The 16,036-nt window shown below is 39.8% G+C and overlaps 1 protein-coding gene across 2 annotated transcripts in view; it reads left to right on the plus strand.

Moving 5' to 3' along the window:
• The first annotated feature begins 204 nt into the window (after positions 1-204).
• The window catches only part of adgrl1a (adhesion G protein-coupled receptor L1a), a 179,254-nt gene continuing 163,422 nt past the window's right edge, over positions 205-16,036 (plus strand). For both annotated transcript variants that reach the window (XM_057347039.1, XM_057347041.1), the window contains exon 1: positions 205-1,147. The gene's annotated coding sequence lies outside the window, so the exon portion shown is untranslated. The remainder of the gene's footprint in view (positions 1,148-16,036) is intronic.

The following is a 16,036-nucleotide window of genomic DNA, read 5'->3' on the forward strand; positions in this document are numbered from 1 at the left end:
TATGAGGAAATCAGTTTGCTCCTCTATATGTCTAGACCGAACATAGATTTGAGGGTTGTAATTACCGAACGATCCTCCCCTCCTGTACCCCGCCCACTTCTATACGATATGACCCCGCCCCCGCGCAGACTCCGCCCATTTCCATACGCTCCTAAAAGCGTGTACCGGACTGAGAGGCGTCCCACACCAATGGCCATCTGAATAATAAGACATGCGCCACTCACAAATATCAGTCCACCAAACCCTTCAGTAGAGCAGACTGGATACTTTCTCTTATATGTGAAGGCTTCAGGTTATTTGTTGAAATATAGCCGTCTTGAGGAAAAAAAGGAAAATAAACCGCACAGCGCACAAGCAGGTTGTTTACCGGATCAGCCAGTGACATTGGCAGTCATTTAAACTGATCAATAATACATTGGTAGTGGTCGCACGGTCACGGACGGTGAAAATGAATAAACCTGCTGGAGATGGTTTATTAATTTAGATGGGATTCGGCTGCCGGTGGAGTAAGCAGTCACAGTCTGCTGTGTGAGAGATATATCGACATTGGGTTCGCTCAGACGGAGGGAGTCAGAGCCACTGTGCTGGTATCGCGGCGCGAGGACACATGGGTCGACAACAGAAACGCGTGTTTTAAACACGAGGAATCACACACGGACAGTTATGGGCTCAGTTCTTGACATTTCTGCGTGTCGATATTTCCTTACTTGGATTTTTGGAGACGTTTCGTGTTACGTCCATTGCTGAAAGCGGGACTGCGGACGAAATTGTATTCGCTCGTTCTTGCATTTCAACCTCATGCGGACTCTCGTGTGGACTTATGCTGCAATAGACACGCGGATCTGCGAAGACGAGCTTGCATCAAAGGTCGTGTTAAAATGCGAGCTGTATTATTATTTTGACGCGCGTGCGAGTGCGAGTGCGAGAGTTGAACAATTACCGTAACTCAACATGCCTGATTGTGTATCGCGAATTTTGTTTTTGCGTTAATTTTCCGGACTGCCTCGGGAAGATAGCTGGCTCTTCGTTGTTCATTTGCATGCATCTCCACGAAGAAGAGGAGAGGGAAGAGAAAACGACAGTTAAACGGCCGAAGGACGTGAAGAATGAATGAGATTCTGTGAAGAACGGGAGGAATCGCAGTAAGGTATGAACCTGAGGTTTTTATGATGGTTTCGGGGCGCCAGCACGGATACTCTGTCACCCCTGGCTTCAGGGGCGTGTAACGACGTTTTATTTATTGATGGTTTATTGATATTTTATGCTTAGGGACAAATAGCACGCGCGTGCTCACGATGCGTCAACAGACGCAAATAAACGCTCGCGCGTGATGATGGTTTTTTAATGAAGGAACTGCACGGGTCATTTATATCCGAGCCAAAACCACGTTCATTCAAGTGTATATAAGTAGTTTGAGTTTATGCGTAAATATGTTTACAAGACAAGCTATTCTTACTGAACTGACACTTAAATATTAGCCTATTATGTAAACAATTTAACATGTCTTGTTTTTTTAACCGTGTAAGAGTTCAAATGCAGCATTAATATAAACGGGGACAAAGTGAGAAGCAGTTTTACTTGAGCTTTCCATTTTGAGATGATATGATATAAGACGTCCAAGAGAAATATAGAGATTCCGATTGAGAAATGTAATGCAATGATGCAGCTTCTTCTATACCTCTTTGCAATTTATATAACCTTCCTTAATGTCCAAAAACACATTGTATCTTTAAATGCCTCTATAGCCTACATGTCATACAAGAAAACCTGCATTGGAGCATCACTGTTTTCTTGCAGTCTGTTAGAAAAATAGCAAATGGACAGGCCTACATAAGCAGTAATATCACATCATTGTTAACATGTGTAATAATGTCATTTCATTTGCATCTGCACAACACAGAAAAACAAAATGAAAGAGAAGAGTTTGATCAGTGCAGACAAGCTCATCAATTCTTGATGAAAATGAATGATTTGGTGACAATTATGTATGTTGATGCTTGGTCCAAAGTTAAATCTCAAAGCAGTAGGTTTCGTTTGAAACATCATGTTTCTTTGCAAGCAGAAGTGTCTTGATGTTGGTTCAGGTATAAAACGCCAGCATTTCTGGCAGTGCTGTGTTTTAGATCTGGTTGACTGCCAAACATTCTCTCTGAACAGAGCGAAGGATTTATGTGTCTCTGTCCGAATGTCAGAACAATTATTCTAAGCTCTGAGCAGATGAATTATAGTCAAGCATTAGCGCAATATTAATGAAAGCTCCCATTTTTATAACATGGCAGTAATCATTTGAGAAATTTATTTGAGTCGTTTCTCCTTTGCTTTTGCCAAAGTGGCCCTGCTAAGCATTTCCTGTGTTTGATAAAACAGGATTCAATAGAGAGCGGTTGCATCTGTGACATCTTTATTTTGGCACAGCTTTCAAGCCGGATGTCTGGGTTCAACATAGTCATGGACTCAAAACCTTATTATTATCAGATGGTTTATTTTCCCATTTTATCTTGCTGTGAAACAATAGCTGACGGTTAGGGATCCAACAATGATTTTATAGTTTCCTTATGTGACAAATCCACGTCACAATTTGCTTTAATGTTTGAGCTTCATGGTGCTGTAGGGGATAGGGAGGTTGGGGGAATGGGTCCCTCCTAATTTGATTTCAAATGCACCTAAACAAAATAAAAAACGTTTTAATGTTGCGTATTGCATTATGACGTGATGCCAAATAATTACCCATACACTGAGAAAACAAGTACCGTTTTCAATAAATTACAGATTTGCATTTACAAATGCATACATTTTTCTTAAAAGTGCTAATCATATTTAACATTTGGCTATACGGTTCCAAATCTTAACCTTAGCAAACCGCAACTTAAAAACTGCATATTACAATTTAAGTCTGCCATCCATAAAAATTCACACACTATTATTTTTTGGCATCACTATTCTATTAACTTGTGATTCTGGCGTGCTGAAGTTTGTTCTTAGTGCTAGTGCGACATGATGTGGTCCTCTATAACTTTCTTCTATATTTTTAAACATACAGTGATGTTGTCCTGGTTTGACCTTGATTCGAAAGCTCCAGCGAAAGCTTGTTCACGACATTTAATGTTCCATTGAATTGTACCATCTCTTAGTTTTCTGCACTCCTCGAGTGCACTTAGCTGCATTAAGCAAAGGTGTTTGCAGATGGTCCAGACCAGCTGGTGAGAGGACATATAATTTTAATTTTCTCTTGTTCAGCGCACCGGCGTCTCACGAGGTCCTCACTTTTCTGTTACTGTTTCTCTTTTTCAAATCCCTGTCTCTTTGTGCTCTCCTCCTTTCTCGCTGTCTGTTTCTCTGTATTGCTTGCTCTTTGGGTCTCTCAAAGGGTCAGAGTATTGTTGAGCTGTCAATCATCCAGCAGCAAAGGATTTTTGCTTGTCGTTGCTTCCTGTAAGGCCCATTTAGTGGGAGTGTCTTCTGAGGTCCATATGGATATTGCAGCATGCTAAGCAAACCAGAATGCAGCATCCTCAGAATTCAGCGGATTTATTTTACTAAGCGATAATGAAATTATACGGAATTATCTATCTGGAAACGAATCACACGGTAAACAAGATTTTTTTATCAGAACATATCTATGAATTTTAAGTATCAGTTGCATTATGCTTATTCCTTTCTTTCAAGGGATACTTCACCCAAAAATGAAAATTCGGTCATCATTTACTCACCTTAGAGTTGTTCCAAATCTGTATAAAAAACACAGAGAAAGATATTTGGAAGAATGCTTATAACCAAACAGATCTTGCCCCCCATCGACTCCACTAGTTGGAAAAATTATTTTATCTTTTTTTTTGTTCTGTTGAACGCAAAAGAAGACATTTTGAAGAATGTAGGACAGCAAACAGTTCAGGGGGAAGATCAGCAATTCAAACCATTTTCATTCGTTTTCAAATATACACTTGCTGTACAGGTACAGGTTGTGAAATCGCATCAGATTTGATGTAAACATGTTTATTTGCTGTAAGCTCATTAGAATGGTCTGTGTTTGTGTCCCGCTGGCAGAGGCAAAGCGAGATGCAGCAAGATCTGAGATGGATGCTGTTGTCCCAGTTGTTGTGAAAAGCACAAAAGCAGCAGGAACTGGGTGTCCCTTTCGAGACCGTAGCTGAGTTGCGACCTTTGTGTCATGACGTGCTGTTCTGAATGCGTGGATGAATGCAGCGGACTGTAACTGCGGGCGCCGGGCATCAGGGTCTTTGTGAGGCTCGCATAAAGCGTCGACGCAACAAACCAGAGTACATCTGGGAAGGAGGGGGTGCGTAACAACTGTACCGCGTTCACTTTTCCCCTGTTGCACCTTCATAGCACACTGATCGGGAACTATCGGAGTGATCATCTGGCACAATGGAAAGTCTTGATCAACAAGTGCATATGAATAGAAAAATCAATGAAAGCTCTTTTTCATAAATTGAGTGCATGTTAAATTAGGCGAATGGGTCCGTCTGGACAGATAGCGGATTGTTTGGCTGCCGTTGGATCATGTCTATCGACTCGGGGAGGTTGGTGGTGTTGCGTAGTTTACAGCTGTGAAAGGCTAAAAAGAACCCAATCAATGTAGCAGCGAGATACAGGGCAATTTACTTGCGTATTGCTGTCAAAAGTGGCTCTGCCGGCTAAAGCTTTTTAATACCACTTCACACCCACTTTTGTCGCCAACACAGTACCACATTGTGATTGCTTAATATCACGATCCATCCAGGCCAAGACATTTCCCTGTTAAAACCGCCTTTTCGTCGCTTCTTAGGAAGCGGTCCAAAACACCTCCAAGTTATCCAACATATTTAACAAGACACAATGTTGCTCTTGCTGTGGTGTTTTCTTCCAACTGGATGCTGTCTGCTGCCGATTTTGCAGCTGGGGGGAGGCCAGATTCGTTCCACTGATCATCACATAAAAGGTTGCACCATCTGCCGCTGACCGCATAACCAACTCCAGGATGTTACTATATAAACTGTGGTGTTTCATACCGTAAGTTTTCACAGTAGTAGTTCACGCAGTTGTAAGCCGCTCCTCGGCCGCGCTAATGCTAATGCCTTGCACGTGTGGAATTCTACGGTGGTTTGGTTTGAGTGAAATTCCTGGAAAGAGCACCTTTGAAAGTGAATTGGAAGAACTCGGTCGGCGGGATACAAAATGTCAGTCATGCATCATTCTGTTCACATCCTGTCAGTCGGCGCCCCGTGTGAGCGCCGTCCTGGAGGGTTAAGTCAAGCTGAACGGAGTTCGGCTCAATGGAGAGAACAGCAGAGAATCAACGGAAAAAATAATAGCCCAGAGAAGTTAAACAGAACTCCGAAATAGACTTCACGATCTCCACCTGTCTCCCTTCTGAACACTTATGTTGCATGTTTTCAATTCAGCTGTACCTGGGGGACATTTGCTAAGATGTGTGTCTGCTTTGAAATTTGTATCTGGATGCAAGCTTTAACTTTGACAGACTGAGCAAAATGAAGTGCTCATTGATTTACACATGTTGGCTATTCACCCATGTTGTTCATTTTTAAGGCCTTTTCTAATATTCAATGTTTCTTTCTTTATTTTTTTGGTACCGTGTTGGGCCAGGCATTTTCACGATATCAGATTATTTACAATAACAATGTTGTTTTGTTGCTTTGAGTCAAACTCATCTTTAATTGTGTGCATTTTAAATGGGTGCTCAGTCATTTATGACAATATCATATGTGACCCTGGACCACAAAACCGGTCATAAAGATAAATATTTTTAAATGGAGATTTATACGCCATCTGAAAGCTGAACAATTAAGCTGTCCATTGATTTATGGTTTGTTAGGATAGGACAATATCTGGCCGAGATACAACTACTTGAAAATCTGGAATCTGAGGGTGCAAAAAAAGTTGTCCATCAGAGGAGCTGTAGCAGGCCATTGCTAAGAAGAAACAGGTTTGTTTTAATGCTCTATATTGGCTTACCGCTGTAATGATGTTGTGGAGAATAGATGAACCCGAAAGCAGAAATTCTAAACTTTACAGATACCAAACTTGACTGGGTTATTCCCAAAGAGCGGGCGGCAGCGAGTGAAGTTTGTAGGTGTGTTTCCGGCCATTTTTGTTCATGATTTTGCTGCATCCACTCACAAAAATAAAGTTTTGATATATTTACAGTAGGAAATTTACAAAATATCTGTATTCTGTACTTCAGCTTTCCTTTGGCGCAGTGGTTAGCGCATGGCACTAGCAATGCCAAGGTCATGGGTTGGATCCCAGGGGATTGCACACAGTCAGAAACAAATATGTATAATACAATGCAATGTAAGTCGTTTTGGATAAAAGCGTCTGCCAAGTGCATAAATGTAAATGTACTTAATATCCTAATGATTTTTGACCCATACAATGTATGTAAGTTTAACATTGATAAAGATAATCGTGGTTTTTCAATAACTGTATATTGTTACAGCCCTAGTTGGGTTGCCATTCTAGAGTTTATCCAATCTGAAATCTTGAGTCCTGAATCAAAACCATAGCTATTATTCTAAGCCAAAATGGATTATAAATAATAATGTTCTCTTTAGTTTTTGAGCTACAAATGATCATAAATAACGTGCTAGGAAAACGTGAAATCACACACAAGCACCAAACGCTGAGCCCCGTTGAGCTGACTGTCATGCTGTAATATGCCCGGCCTGATCAATGCTGATCAATAGCCATGACTAGTGCTGTGTTATGTCACATGTTATGTCATTTGTAGGCATGTTCTCCCAGCAGAGTTCAGGTGTGCTGTAGGTGTGTGTGTGTGTTTGTCAGGGAGTCAAGGGAGGAGTCACCACGGCTAACCAGCCGGGGACTGAAGGCAGCTGTTTGTTTGCCTGTTTGCAGAGAGAGGGGAGGGGGCAGAAGGGAGCCCTTGGAAAGAGAAGTGGAAGGGCAGTGTGGAAAAAAATGAAAACAAGAGGCACTGTCAAAACACAGCAGGAAGAAAAAAGAGAGCACCGAGGAAGAATAATTCACACCCAGGAGAGAACCGACTGTTTCTCATGGACACACACACACTCTTTAAGTGTTGCTCATTAGGGTAGCGAAGGCTCCAAAACTAAATTTTGGCTTTGGTACCACACCAGCTTTTGGCACCTCAGTATTGATATTAAATCCATAACTAGTTAGGCAACAAATACAGACCTCTAAGCTTTGTAACATTATTAGTAAACTGTGTATTTAAAGATAAATCTCAGTCTATGATGGCCCAAATAATATCATGATACTCTATTCAGTCTTTAAGGGGTCATATGACAGGGCTAAAACGAATATTATGGTTTGTTTTAGATGTAATGCAATGTGTCTACACGATTGAAGGTTCAAAAACGCTGTATTTTCCACATACCGTGCATGTTTGTATCTCCTCTTTGCCCCGCCTCTCTGAAACGCGCAGATTTTTGACAAAGCTCATGGCTCTGAAAAGCGAGGTGTGCTATGATTGGCCAGTTCACCAGTGCGTAGTGATTGGTCGAATACTGCAAGCGTGTGAGGGAAATGTAACGCCTCTTACCATATTTGGAACATCAGGTTCCAAAGCAATTGTACTGACAGGTACACCACCTTACTTGCGTATACATTTGGTCGGTCTTAGTCAAATCATACCAGAAACTGACGTAGATTTGTGGGGGTGTGGTTACAGGTTTTAAATTATAAATCAATTGAAATGCTCAAGTTTTTTTTGGCTTGTGACTTATGTGTCTAAAAGTCTTTTTAGGCCATCTTGCAACAGTTTAAACTGTATGATGTATTACAAAATGTAGGACACAGGGCACATTATCACATTAATAACTTCTGGATAGAGCACAATGAAGTTCCCGTAACTTTCCTACATTGATGCAAATGTACACGCAACATGCAGCAAGATGTTTATCCCACCCCCAGAATAATCCGATCGGTCCTTTGTTTTACATCTCACAATGAGAACACAAAAGAAGCAGTGAAGCGCAATGGCCAAAGACGTCCGTCTGGTGCGTATGTACACAGACCAAGAATAAAAAAACAGCACAGACGGAGCACAAGAACGAGCCGTGTGTGAAAGACCCCTAAGGGCCGTCAGTCAGAACGCAAGGATTGGAGGCAGAAAACACATCCACAGTCTTTATGGAACACTGAAAGAGCACAGACACGTACTAGACCTTAATATTCTTCAGCACGCTCACAGTCACAGAGATGCTTCCGGGGAATACAAAGAGCTTTGGCATCTGAGTGAAAATATAGGCATGCCAGGCTTGATGCAAATGAACACAGAGCCGGTGGGTAGACAATCACATATGCAAAGCAGATTTGCATTTCATGTAACTGGAACATTTACTGAACCAATAATTGAAATATAATGAAATCAAGTGGGGTCATAGAATCAACAACTAATTATATTTAAACAGTGTATAAAACATGCGAACACACGGTTATTATGGGTCAATTCACTTGTCTCTTTATATCTTGCATTGCATTTATATTTATGTTCTCTAAATATTCGAGAATATGAACGTAATGTACTGTAACTGAGCATGCCAATAACAACAATTAGCTAACTTAGCGAATGTATGAATATGAATGAGACAAACAGCTGAAGTCGCCTTCGTCAACTTTCTTTATATAAAGGATAACTATATTAGCGCCCACACCAAAGGACAATATTGTTATGTTTTTTCTAAGCTCGCATGCTGCAGTTTCACATTTCATTTCATTTTTGAAAAAACCTCATTGTTATTACAGCTGATGTATGGACTATCGTCTTGAATGTAGAACTTTGTAGTTATCGCTCTCCACAGCTATTGCAAGGGTGCTCATAGAATCCATGTGTCACGGGATGACTGTAGCACATGGATATTATCATAGACAGACATCATAGTCCATTATTACATTCCGTTATTGATTCATTGAATTTTTCACACTGCCTGAGCCGACAAATCTCCGAACAGCAGCGCATTGCCACTATGTATTGAAATTTGCGAAATGAAATTGAAGCAGATCCTCAAGCCCCTAATAGGTTATTTAGTATGTAACCACCGAAGTTATTTCCACCAAAGTTATTACAGTTTGGAGCTGTAATAATAAAATTGTATAATGTTAAATTTCCATAAGGGACTACTTAAGCTGAGCATAACACCTAACAGACTAACAAAACCGCTCTGTAGAAAACGAATTCCGGCACTTATATTTATGCATTTGGAATTATCCAAAGTGACTTGCGCTGCATTCACCATGGAAATCAAACCCGCAACGCAAGCGTTTGAGCTACAAGAACACTAATAGGAACACTTGAATCTATGTAGAATATACAGAGACATTATAAATAGAGCAAAAAATATTCAGTGAACAGCTGTGCACCAGTGTAAATGCACATGTACAGTATTGGTTGAAACAGCTGTGCAGATAATAGCAGCAGATTAGATGGTTGCGTCCTATAATGCGGCCACTTCTATAAAACAAGCAGATCTGGAACAAACAAACAGTGTATTTGTCTCATTGCACGATAAATATTTCTGCAACCCGTACATGTCTATCTATAGGATGCTCTTATAAAGAGAAACGTCCATGGCAACAGAATAATACAGACATGTTTGAACTATTCCACCCTTTCTACACATACAGTAGCAGAAAACATTCTGATTGGACCAAGCATGCAGGGAGCTCCAGTGGCACATCTTGAAGACAGCACATCCAATAATGAGTGGGCCGTCCAATCAATGCACAGTGCTGCCCCTCAGCAAAGTACCTGCTGACCTGTGCACAATCCACACCACCATGCCAAGCGGTCCGTTCGCCGCACTAATATCCATGCAGTTTTACAGTGTGTTGCAATCCAGTGTCAACACTAACTGCTGTAACTGCTGGACTGATATGCTATCAGACGTTATAGACGCCGTTGACCTCATTATAAGCGGTGGGAGCCACTGTGTTTAACAACCTGGCAGAGATCCTGCCAACTGTCCAACATGAGCTAATGCAGCAACCTGTCATGACTCTGAGTACTGTTTTATTGGGTACAGTATTTGAATGTGTTGAGTCCTAGCCATATATTGCATATACTGGATTTAAATTTTATGAATGTATAAATAGATTTGATGTTATTTATTATGACATGCTCAGTTTTTATATTGAATGTAACTGATAGGGGTTTAACGATACATTGTGGCATTAAACAAAAATTGAGATAAATTATATAATTAAAATATTTTACTTCTAAATTTAAAACTTTCTAAATTAACATTTTCTAATGTTTACAAATTGTATGTTAAAATTAGGGCTGTCACATGATTAATTGTGGTTAATCGCATCCACAATAAAAGTTTGTGTTTACATAATATATGTCTGTGTACTGTGCATATTCGTGTTGTATTTATAAACACATACATGCATAAATTTAATAAAAAATAATAAACGTTTAAATATAATTTCAATTATTGGTCAATGTAAATAAATACATCTAAACACTTCCTAAATATATATACTTGTATGTGTATGTTTTTGTGTTTATGAATACAAAATTAATATGCACGGTACACAGACAAAAATGATGTAAACAAAAACGTTTATATGGTTATAATGGTTTGACAGCCCCAGTTAAAATTTTCAGTTACCGATCTATTCAACTTTTTTCATTTGCATACATACGATTTAATTCAACCTTGAATGTTGTCGGTTTTATAAGAATCTATACAGGATTCTTATACAGGTATATAAATATACCGTATATATAGAATATATATATATAAATAACAAAAATCTCATTCTCTGTGTGTATATACAGTATATATATATATATATATATATATATATATATATTCAAATTATATGAATTAACTAATATATATTAGTTAATGCCAAACAATTGCTTGTGGTAGTTCATTGTGCATTAACAAATGTAAATATAACTTTTGATTTAAAAATGCATGAATAATTATTGAAATAAAAATGTATTAACAAGATTAATAAATGCTGTAGGAGTATTTTAGCTAATGCATTAACTAAGGTAAACAAATACAACCTTATTTTAAGGTGTTGCCAAAAATTAAAAAATAATGTTTTCGAAACAAATGTATTTGAATTTCAGTTTATATCGTGATATTGTAATCGAGATCCAAGTGTATGTGTAGTATCAAATCGCAAGTTGAATGTCATTACACTGCTAGTACTGTCAATTTGTCACGTAAACAGATTGTAATGTATAAATTAAAGGTTTAATAACCTCCCTCAAATATAATTTGTCACTGTTAAATGAAACAATAATTATTCAAATTCGAGCGGATGAGTCCAGTCCTGGTCTCAGCTGTACTCCGGCACAAATAAAACACTTGATTCAAACGCCTCTGAATGTTTTCTTAAAATGAGTCATTCTTTTTCCTCTGAATTCTTGTTTTCGCCACGGCTTGATTTCTCCCAAAGATTGCGTATATCGATCGGCTGAATTAATGTAGTTTCAGCTTAAACAGGGGGTCACGCGGCTACGCGGAGCTCGACATGTTGATGAACTCTAATGCATTGAAGGTACGATATTGATCGAGTTATCTGCACTCTTAATTCCGTTATTTGTCTGAGAACGGATTGATTCTTCGTGTATGATGTGGCAGCTCGTGTAGGTGGGTGTGCGCATGTAAATAAGCGCGTGTAGGTGTGTGTTTGTGCCAGTTTGATTGGTGATTGCATCTGTTAAACACTGCAATCTTTTCTATTTTAGAAGCAACCAATTTAGAGCAAGGCACCTTCACACTTGTATAATCACCCTCCACCAAATTGCGAACACGCACGGTCGAGCACGCCAGCGTGCGTACGCACTCACGCAAGGCAATTTTGGCGTAAAATGGGCTGACACGTGAGCCGGTGATCCCACATCGGGAGTTCTGTCAGACTGCCGTGTCTCTGAGCGGGACAGGAAACCCAGTTGTGGAACTAATTAGCTTTGCTTAACTGAGGATGGATATGGATTGCTCCTGACAGCTGTCTGCTCCCATTCATTTGTGGAAGAGACACATTTATTTGGAGACACTTGTTTTCTTTCATGCCGTTCATGCACCCTTGTATCTGTTTTACCGGGCCGAGCTCCAAGTGTCCGGAGTGGAGGCCGGTGCCCCTGACTGAAAGCACCCCCTCAGGAACGTGACACACGGGGTCACCCGGCAATGTCGGTGGTTCGGGAGCGTGTTGCAGGTGATGAAGTGGCCGGGACCTGTGTTCTGATTCAATCTTCTTGCAGTCACCCTTTTTTTCGGCATTCATGCACCTGGGTGTGTGCGTCCATCTCCGCACCTGTGCTGTAGCGTGCATCTATGCAGCGGTGCATAGACCCACCCGCCATGTGTTCTTAGCTTCCTCTTTCACTGCACTTAAACGTCCTTGTGTATAAATAGCAATCAACCTGACCCTCATGCACCCACATATTGAGCCTTTTTCAGGGCATTAAGCTTTTGTGCTGAATCCCTCGCAGGCAGGGGAGGGGAAGCGGAGGCTGATTCCAGCTGCAGCAAGGCTTGATGGGATTTATGACCCATCCTGAGCTTTTCCCTCCACTGGCGCCTTTCCCATTGGCTAGAATTAACAAGCAAGCGAAAGGAAAAACAAACAAACAAACAAACAAATTACAGGGGAATAGACAGAGAGAGCAATAAGCATGTCGGGACATGCAAAGCATGCAGTATGAGAGGGGGGTGATGGAGGTCGGCCCGCGGGGTAGGAGAACTCTCTTCTCCAGCCTTTTTGCATTTCAGCATCCTTTAACCCAGTGACTCACAACCGAGGTAAACAATCCCCTGATGGTGCGTTAAAGGTATAAATTTTCCTAAAGCCTATGAAACAGAAATATGATTTTAACGTCATCTTTTAACTTCATCCCTAATATTGTTTAGACATTTGAAATGTAAACTTTATTTTACCTTTTGTAAAAATTGGGTTTAACATATTTAGTAACATGATTACATTTGTCTGTGATATACCTTATTAGAATAAAGTTCAATATACTAACAAGTAATTTAAAGGGATTATTAAATCGTTATTGGATTGTATATAACATTGTATATTTAGCAAGTTATTGCATTTCACTTTTTCCAGTATCATGTTTCCTATTTAAAGGTCCGGTTGAACGCGCAGTTTCTGCCAATCTCATATTAATCTTGAGTACCAATAGAGTAGTATTGCATACTTATCTTCGAAGAGTATTTAGTTTGATCACATTTATAAAAGATAGATACAGCTGTACGATTATTTCCGAAAACAGTTGACCTTCCGGGGGTGTGCAGGGGGAGGAACTAAATCACGAGCACACAATACATCATCACATTATCCCTGCATAACTGTTGATTCACTATAAGTTTGTGTTGTTTACATTATGCACGTAAGCGCCGATTCCCAACAAAACACAGACATATGACTTAGTTTCACTTACCGCTTGCGGTTCATGTCCGGCATCTTGTAGCGCTGGGACCGCTCCATCTATCAGTTTCAAACGATCTCCAAATCCATCGTTATATCCACCGTTTATATAACATCCATCACTGAAATGCAGTGAACAAACAAACACATCTCAACTTCTCTCACTATCGCAAGAGTAACAAGCTGCAGCTGCAGGTCCACAGCGCAGCCAGTCTTGACGCAGCGCAGCCAATCTTCATGGTGATCGGTTCTTCCTATCACTCGTCGGTTGACACGGGGGCGTTTCGCCTTGCCGTGGGCGTGCTTTTCCAGGAGAATTGTCCAATAAGGGACTAAGAAAAGTTGATACGTAGCGGTTTTTCATGTTCGAAAAAAATGAACCTTGGGGGAGTGTATCAAGCACCGAAATACTACGTAATACGTCCAACTCGTTTTTTGACAAGTTGGCCATGTTAAGCATGAGAAGCCAGCACGTTAAACATTGTAAAGAAGTCAGAATGGATGAAACAGCATTAAATCACCCCTTTAATTTATGAAGTAGCATTATATTTTTTACAGCATGTAATAATCCTAATGCACTTACAGCAGTAAATATATAAACTAAACAATATTATGCATTGTCTGTTCATAACTCAAACCAATGTTAATGTGTACAACTTCTAATGTTAATTTTATATTAGTATATTGAGAAATGAATAGCGATGAATACAGTAAATGCCTCAATTTGTGGACAGGACTCACAAATCCTTGTCATGGATGATGTGATGAAATAGAATTTTATAACTGATACATTTGATTCTGCAAGTACCAGCGTGTTCTCCATGGTTTCTATGGCAGTAGAAATAGAAACCAAGTATAACATGGACATGACACCATTGACAGGTGATGCAACGAAATTGCACTGGTTAAAATTGCGAATTAATCTTGAATTTAATAATTTATGGGGACATTTGGGATAATTTAAGTACACAATTTAACAAAATATTTAACACTGTGCTAGTATTTTTTATTTTATTTTAATGCAAAAATGTTGTGCCTTTAACTAAAGATAACATATGCACTCTTATTGTAATCTGTTGCTATCAAATATTAATGTTAGTGAATTGTAATAATGACCATTTATATACTTTAATGACAAAGCTAATAGTATCCAGTATAAAATGAGTTAAGAGGAACATGTTTCAGGTTTGATATACACACTGAAACACACAAAATGGCTCATTGGTATAACATGATTCAATCATGGACGGTGGTTCCACATGTTTGAGTCATGTTTTCTCAACATGAAATTAACATGTAGCAAGAACATAAATGAATCAAGTAACCTCAACATGAAATGAACATGTAGAAGAACAAATCACAATTATTGTGATCAGTGTTTGCTTTATGGGCTCTTGATTCCTCTTTTAATGTTAGATTTTCTTTGCCTCTTGAAATCGTCTTGTTATATATTTTAGAGGTGCACCGATTGACCAGCAAGAGATCGGAATCGGACGGTTTTTCGTATGATCGGCCCGACCGGTGACCGGCCGGTCTGTCTCACGTCTCGCCGATTCCAAGCCGATCTTCTGTTTCCCGTGATGCGGGCAAGAACGTCACAGCCGTCAGTACACTCAAAGCCGCAAGTAAACATGTAAACGTGCGCGCGCACAGCCTGTCTTTCACGGCTCGTTTATACTCGCTTGTGTGTCCACCGGACCGCGAGTCTCTGCTGACTGACGCGCATCTCTCATATCCGCTGACTGCACGCGCGTGCACACGCATCATGTACTGCACAGACTGTAGTTCATCTCTCGCTGCTCCGTCTACATGGGCTATGTATTGTGGAAATATTATTCAGAATATGAGTATGAAGGAATTACTATATAATCAATAAGTGAATTTCATTAATAATCATTGCATTGTGTTTGTTTAAATGTGTTTGCTGTGTTGCTCAGTGAAAATTTCTGTTTAATATTAGACTGTTTGTGACCGAAAAACAGGAAGCTAGCTTAACCGCAGAAGAGGAACTAACTGTGTGTACGTGCAGAATCATCACAGCTCGTTTTGACGAGTCTAACCAACTAACACACACAGAGTTATGAATTAATCCATTGCATATGTTTTAAGTATAATCATGAGTTTTGATGTGTTTTATTGAATCATAGGATTAAGAAACAATGCTGCATAATTAAAAGCATTAGATGATTGAGTGTTTTTTACTGAAAGTATTTTGACATGTTGTCTTGCGATATGAAACTGCCAAAGGAGGCACTTCCTCAAATTAGCAAAGAGAAGTGTTGTAAGAACATGTTTTACAGAAACTGGTGAAGGACGGAGTCAGAAGGACGTGGCAGATAGAGATTGACTAAAGAGTGGTGCCCCGCCCTGAAGGGAGGGAACACCCCTTGAAGACAGAACGACATCACATACTATATAAATATGCATGTCAGGAAATGATCGTAGTTGTTGGCTTTTTAGAGGTCGTCTGACAACCCAAAGCTTTGTTACTACTTTTTACATCTGATAATAAAACCTCATATTACTTTTGAGCAAATTGTCTCTTCAAATTTCTGAACATGCAGGACTGCCTTAAAAGTCCAACAGTATGCTAACAGTGATGCTATTAGCATCATGCTAAACTCTGACACATGCT

The sequence above is a fragment of the Triplophysa rosa genome, linkage group LG11 (genome assembly GCF_024868665.1).
Source record: "Triplophysa rosa linkage group LG11, Trosa_1v2, whole genome shotgun sequence".
In the NCBI taxonomy this organism is placed as follows: domain Eukaryota; kingdom Metazoa; phylum Chordata; class Actinopteri; order Cypriniformes; family Nemacheilidae; genus Triplophysa; species Triplophysa rosa.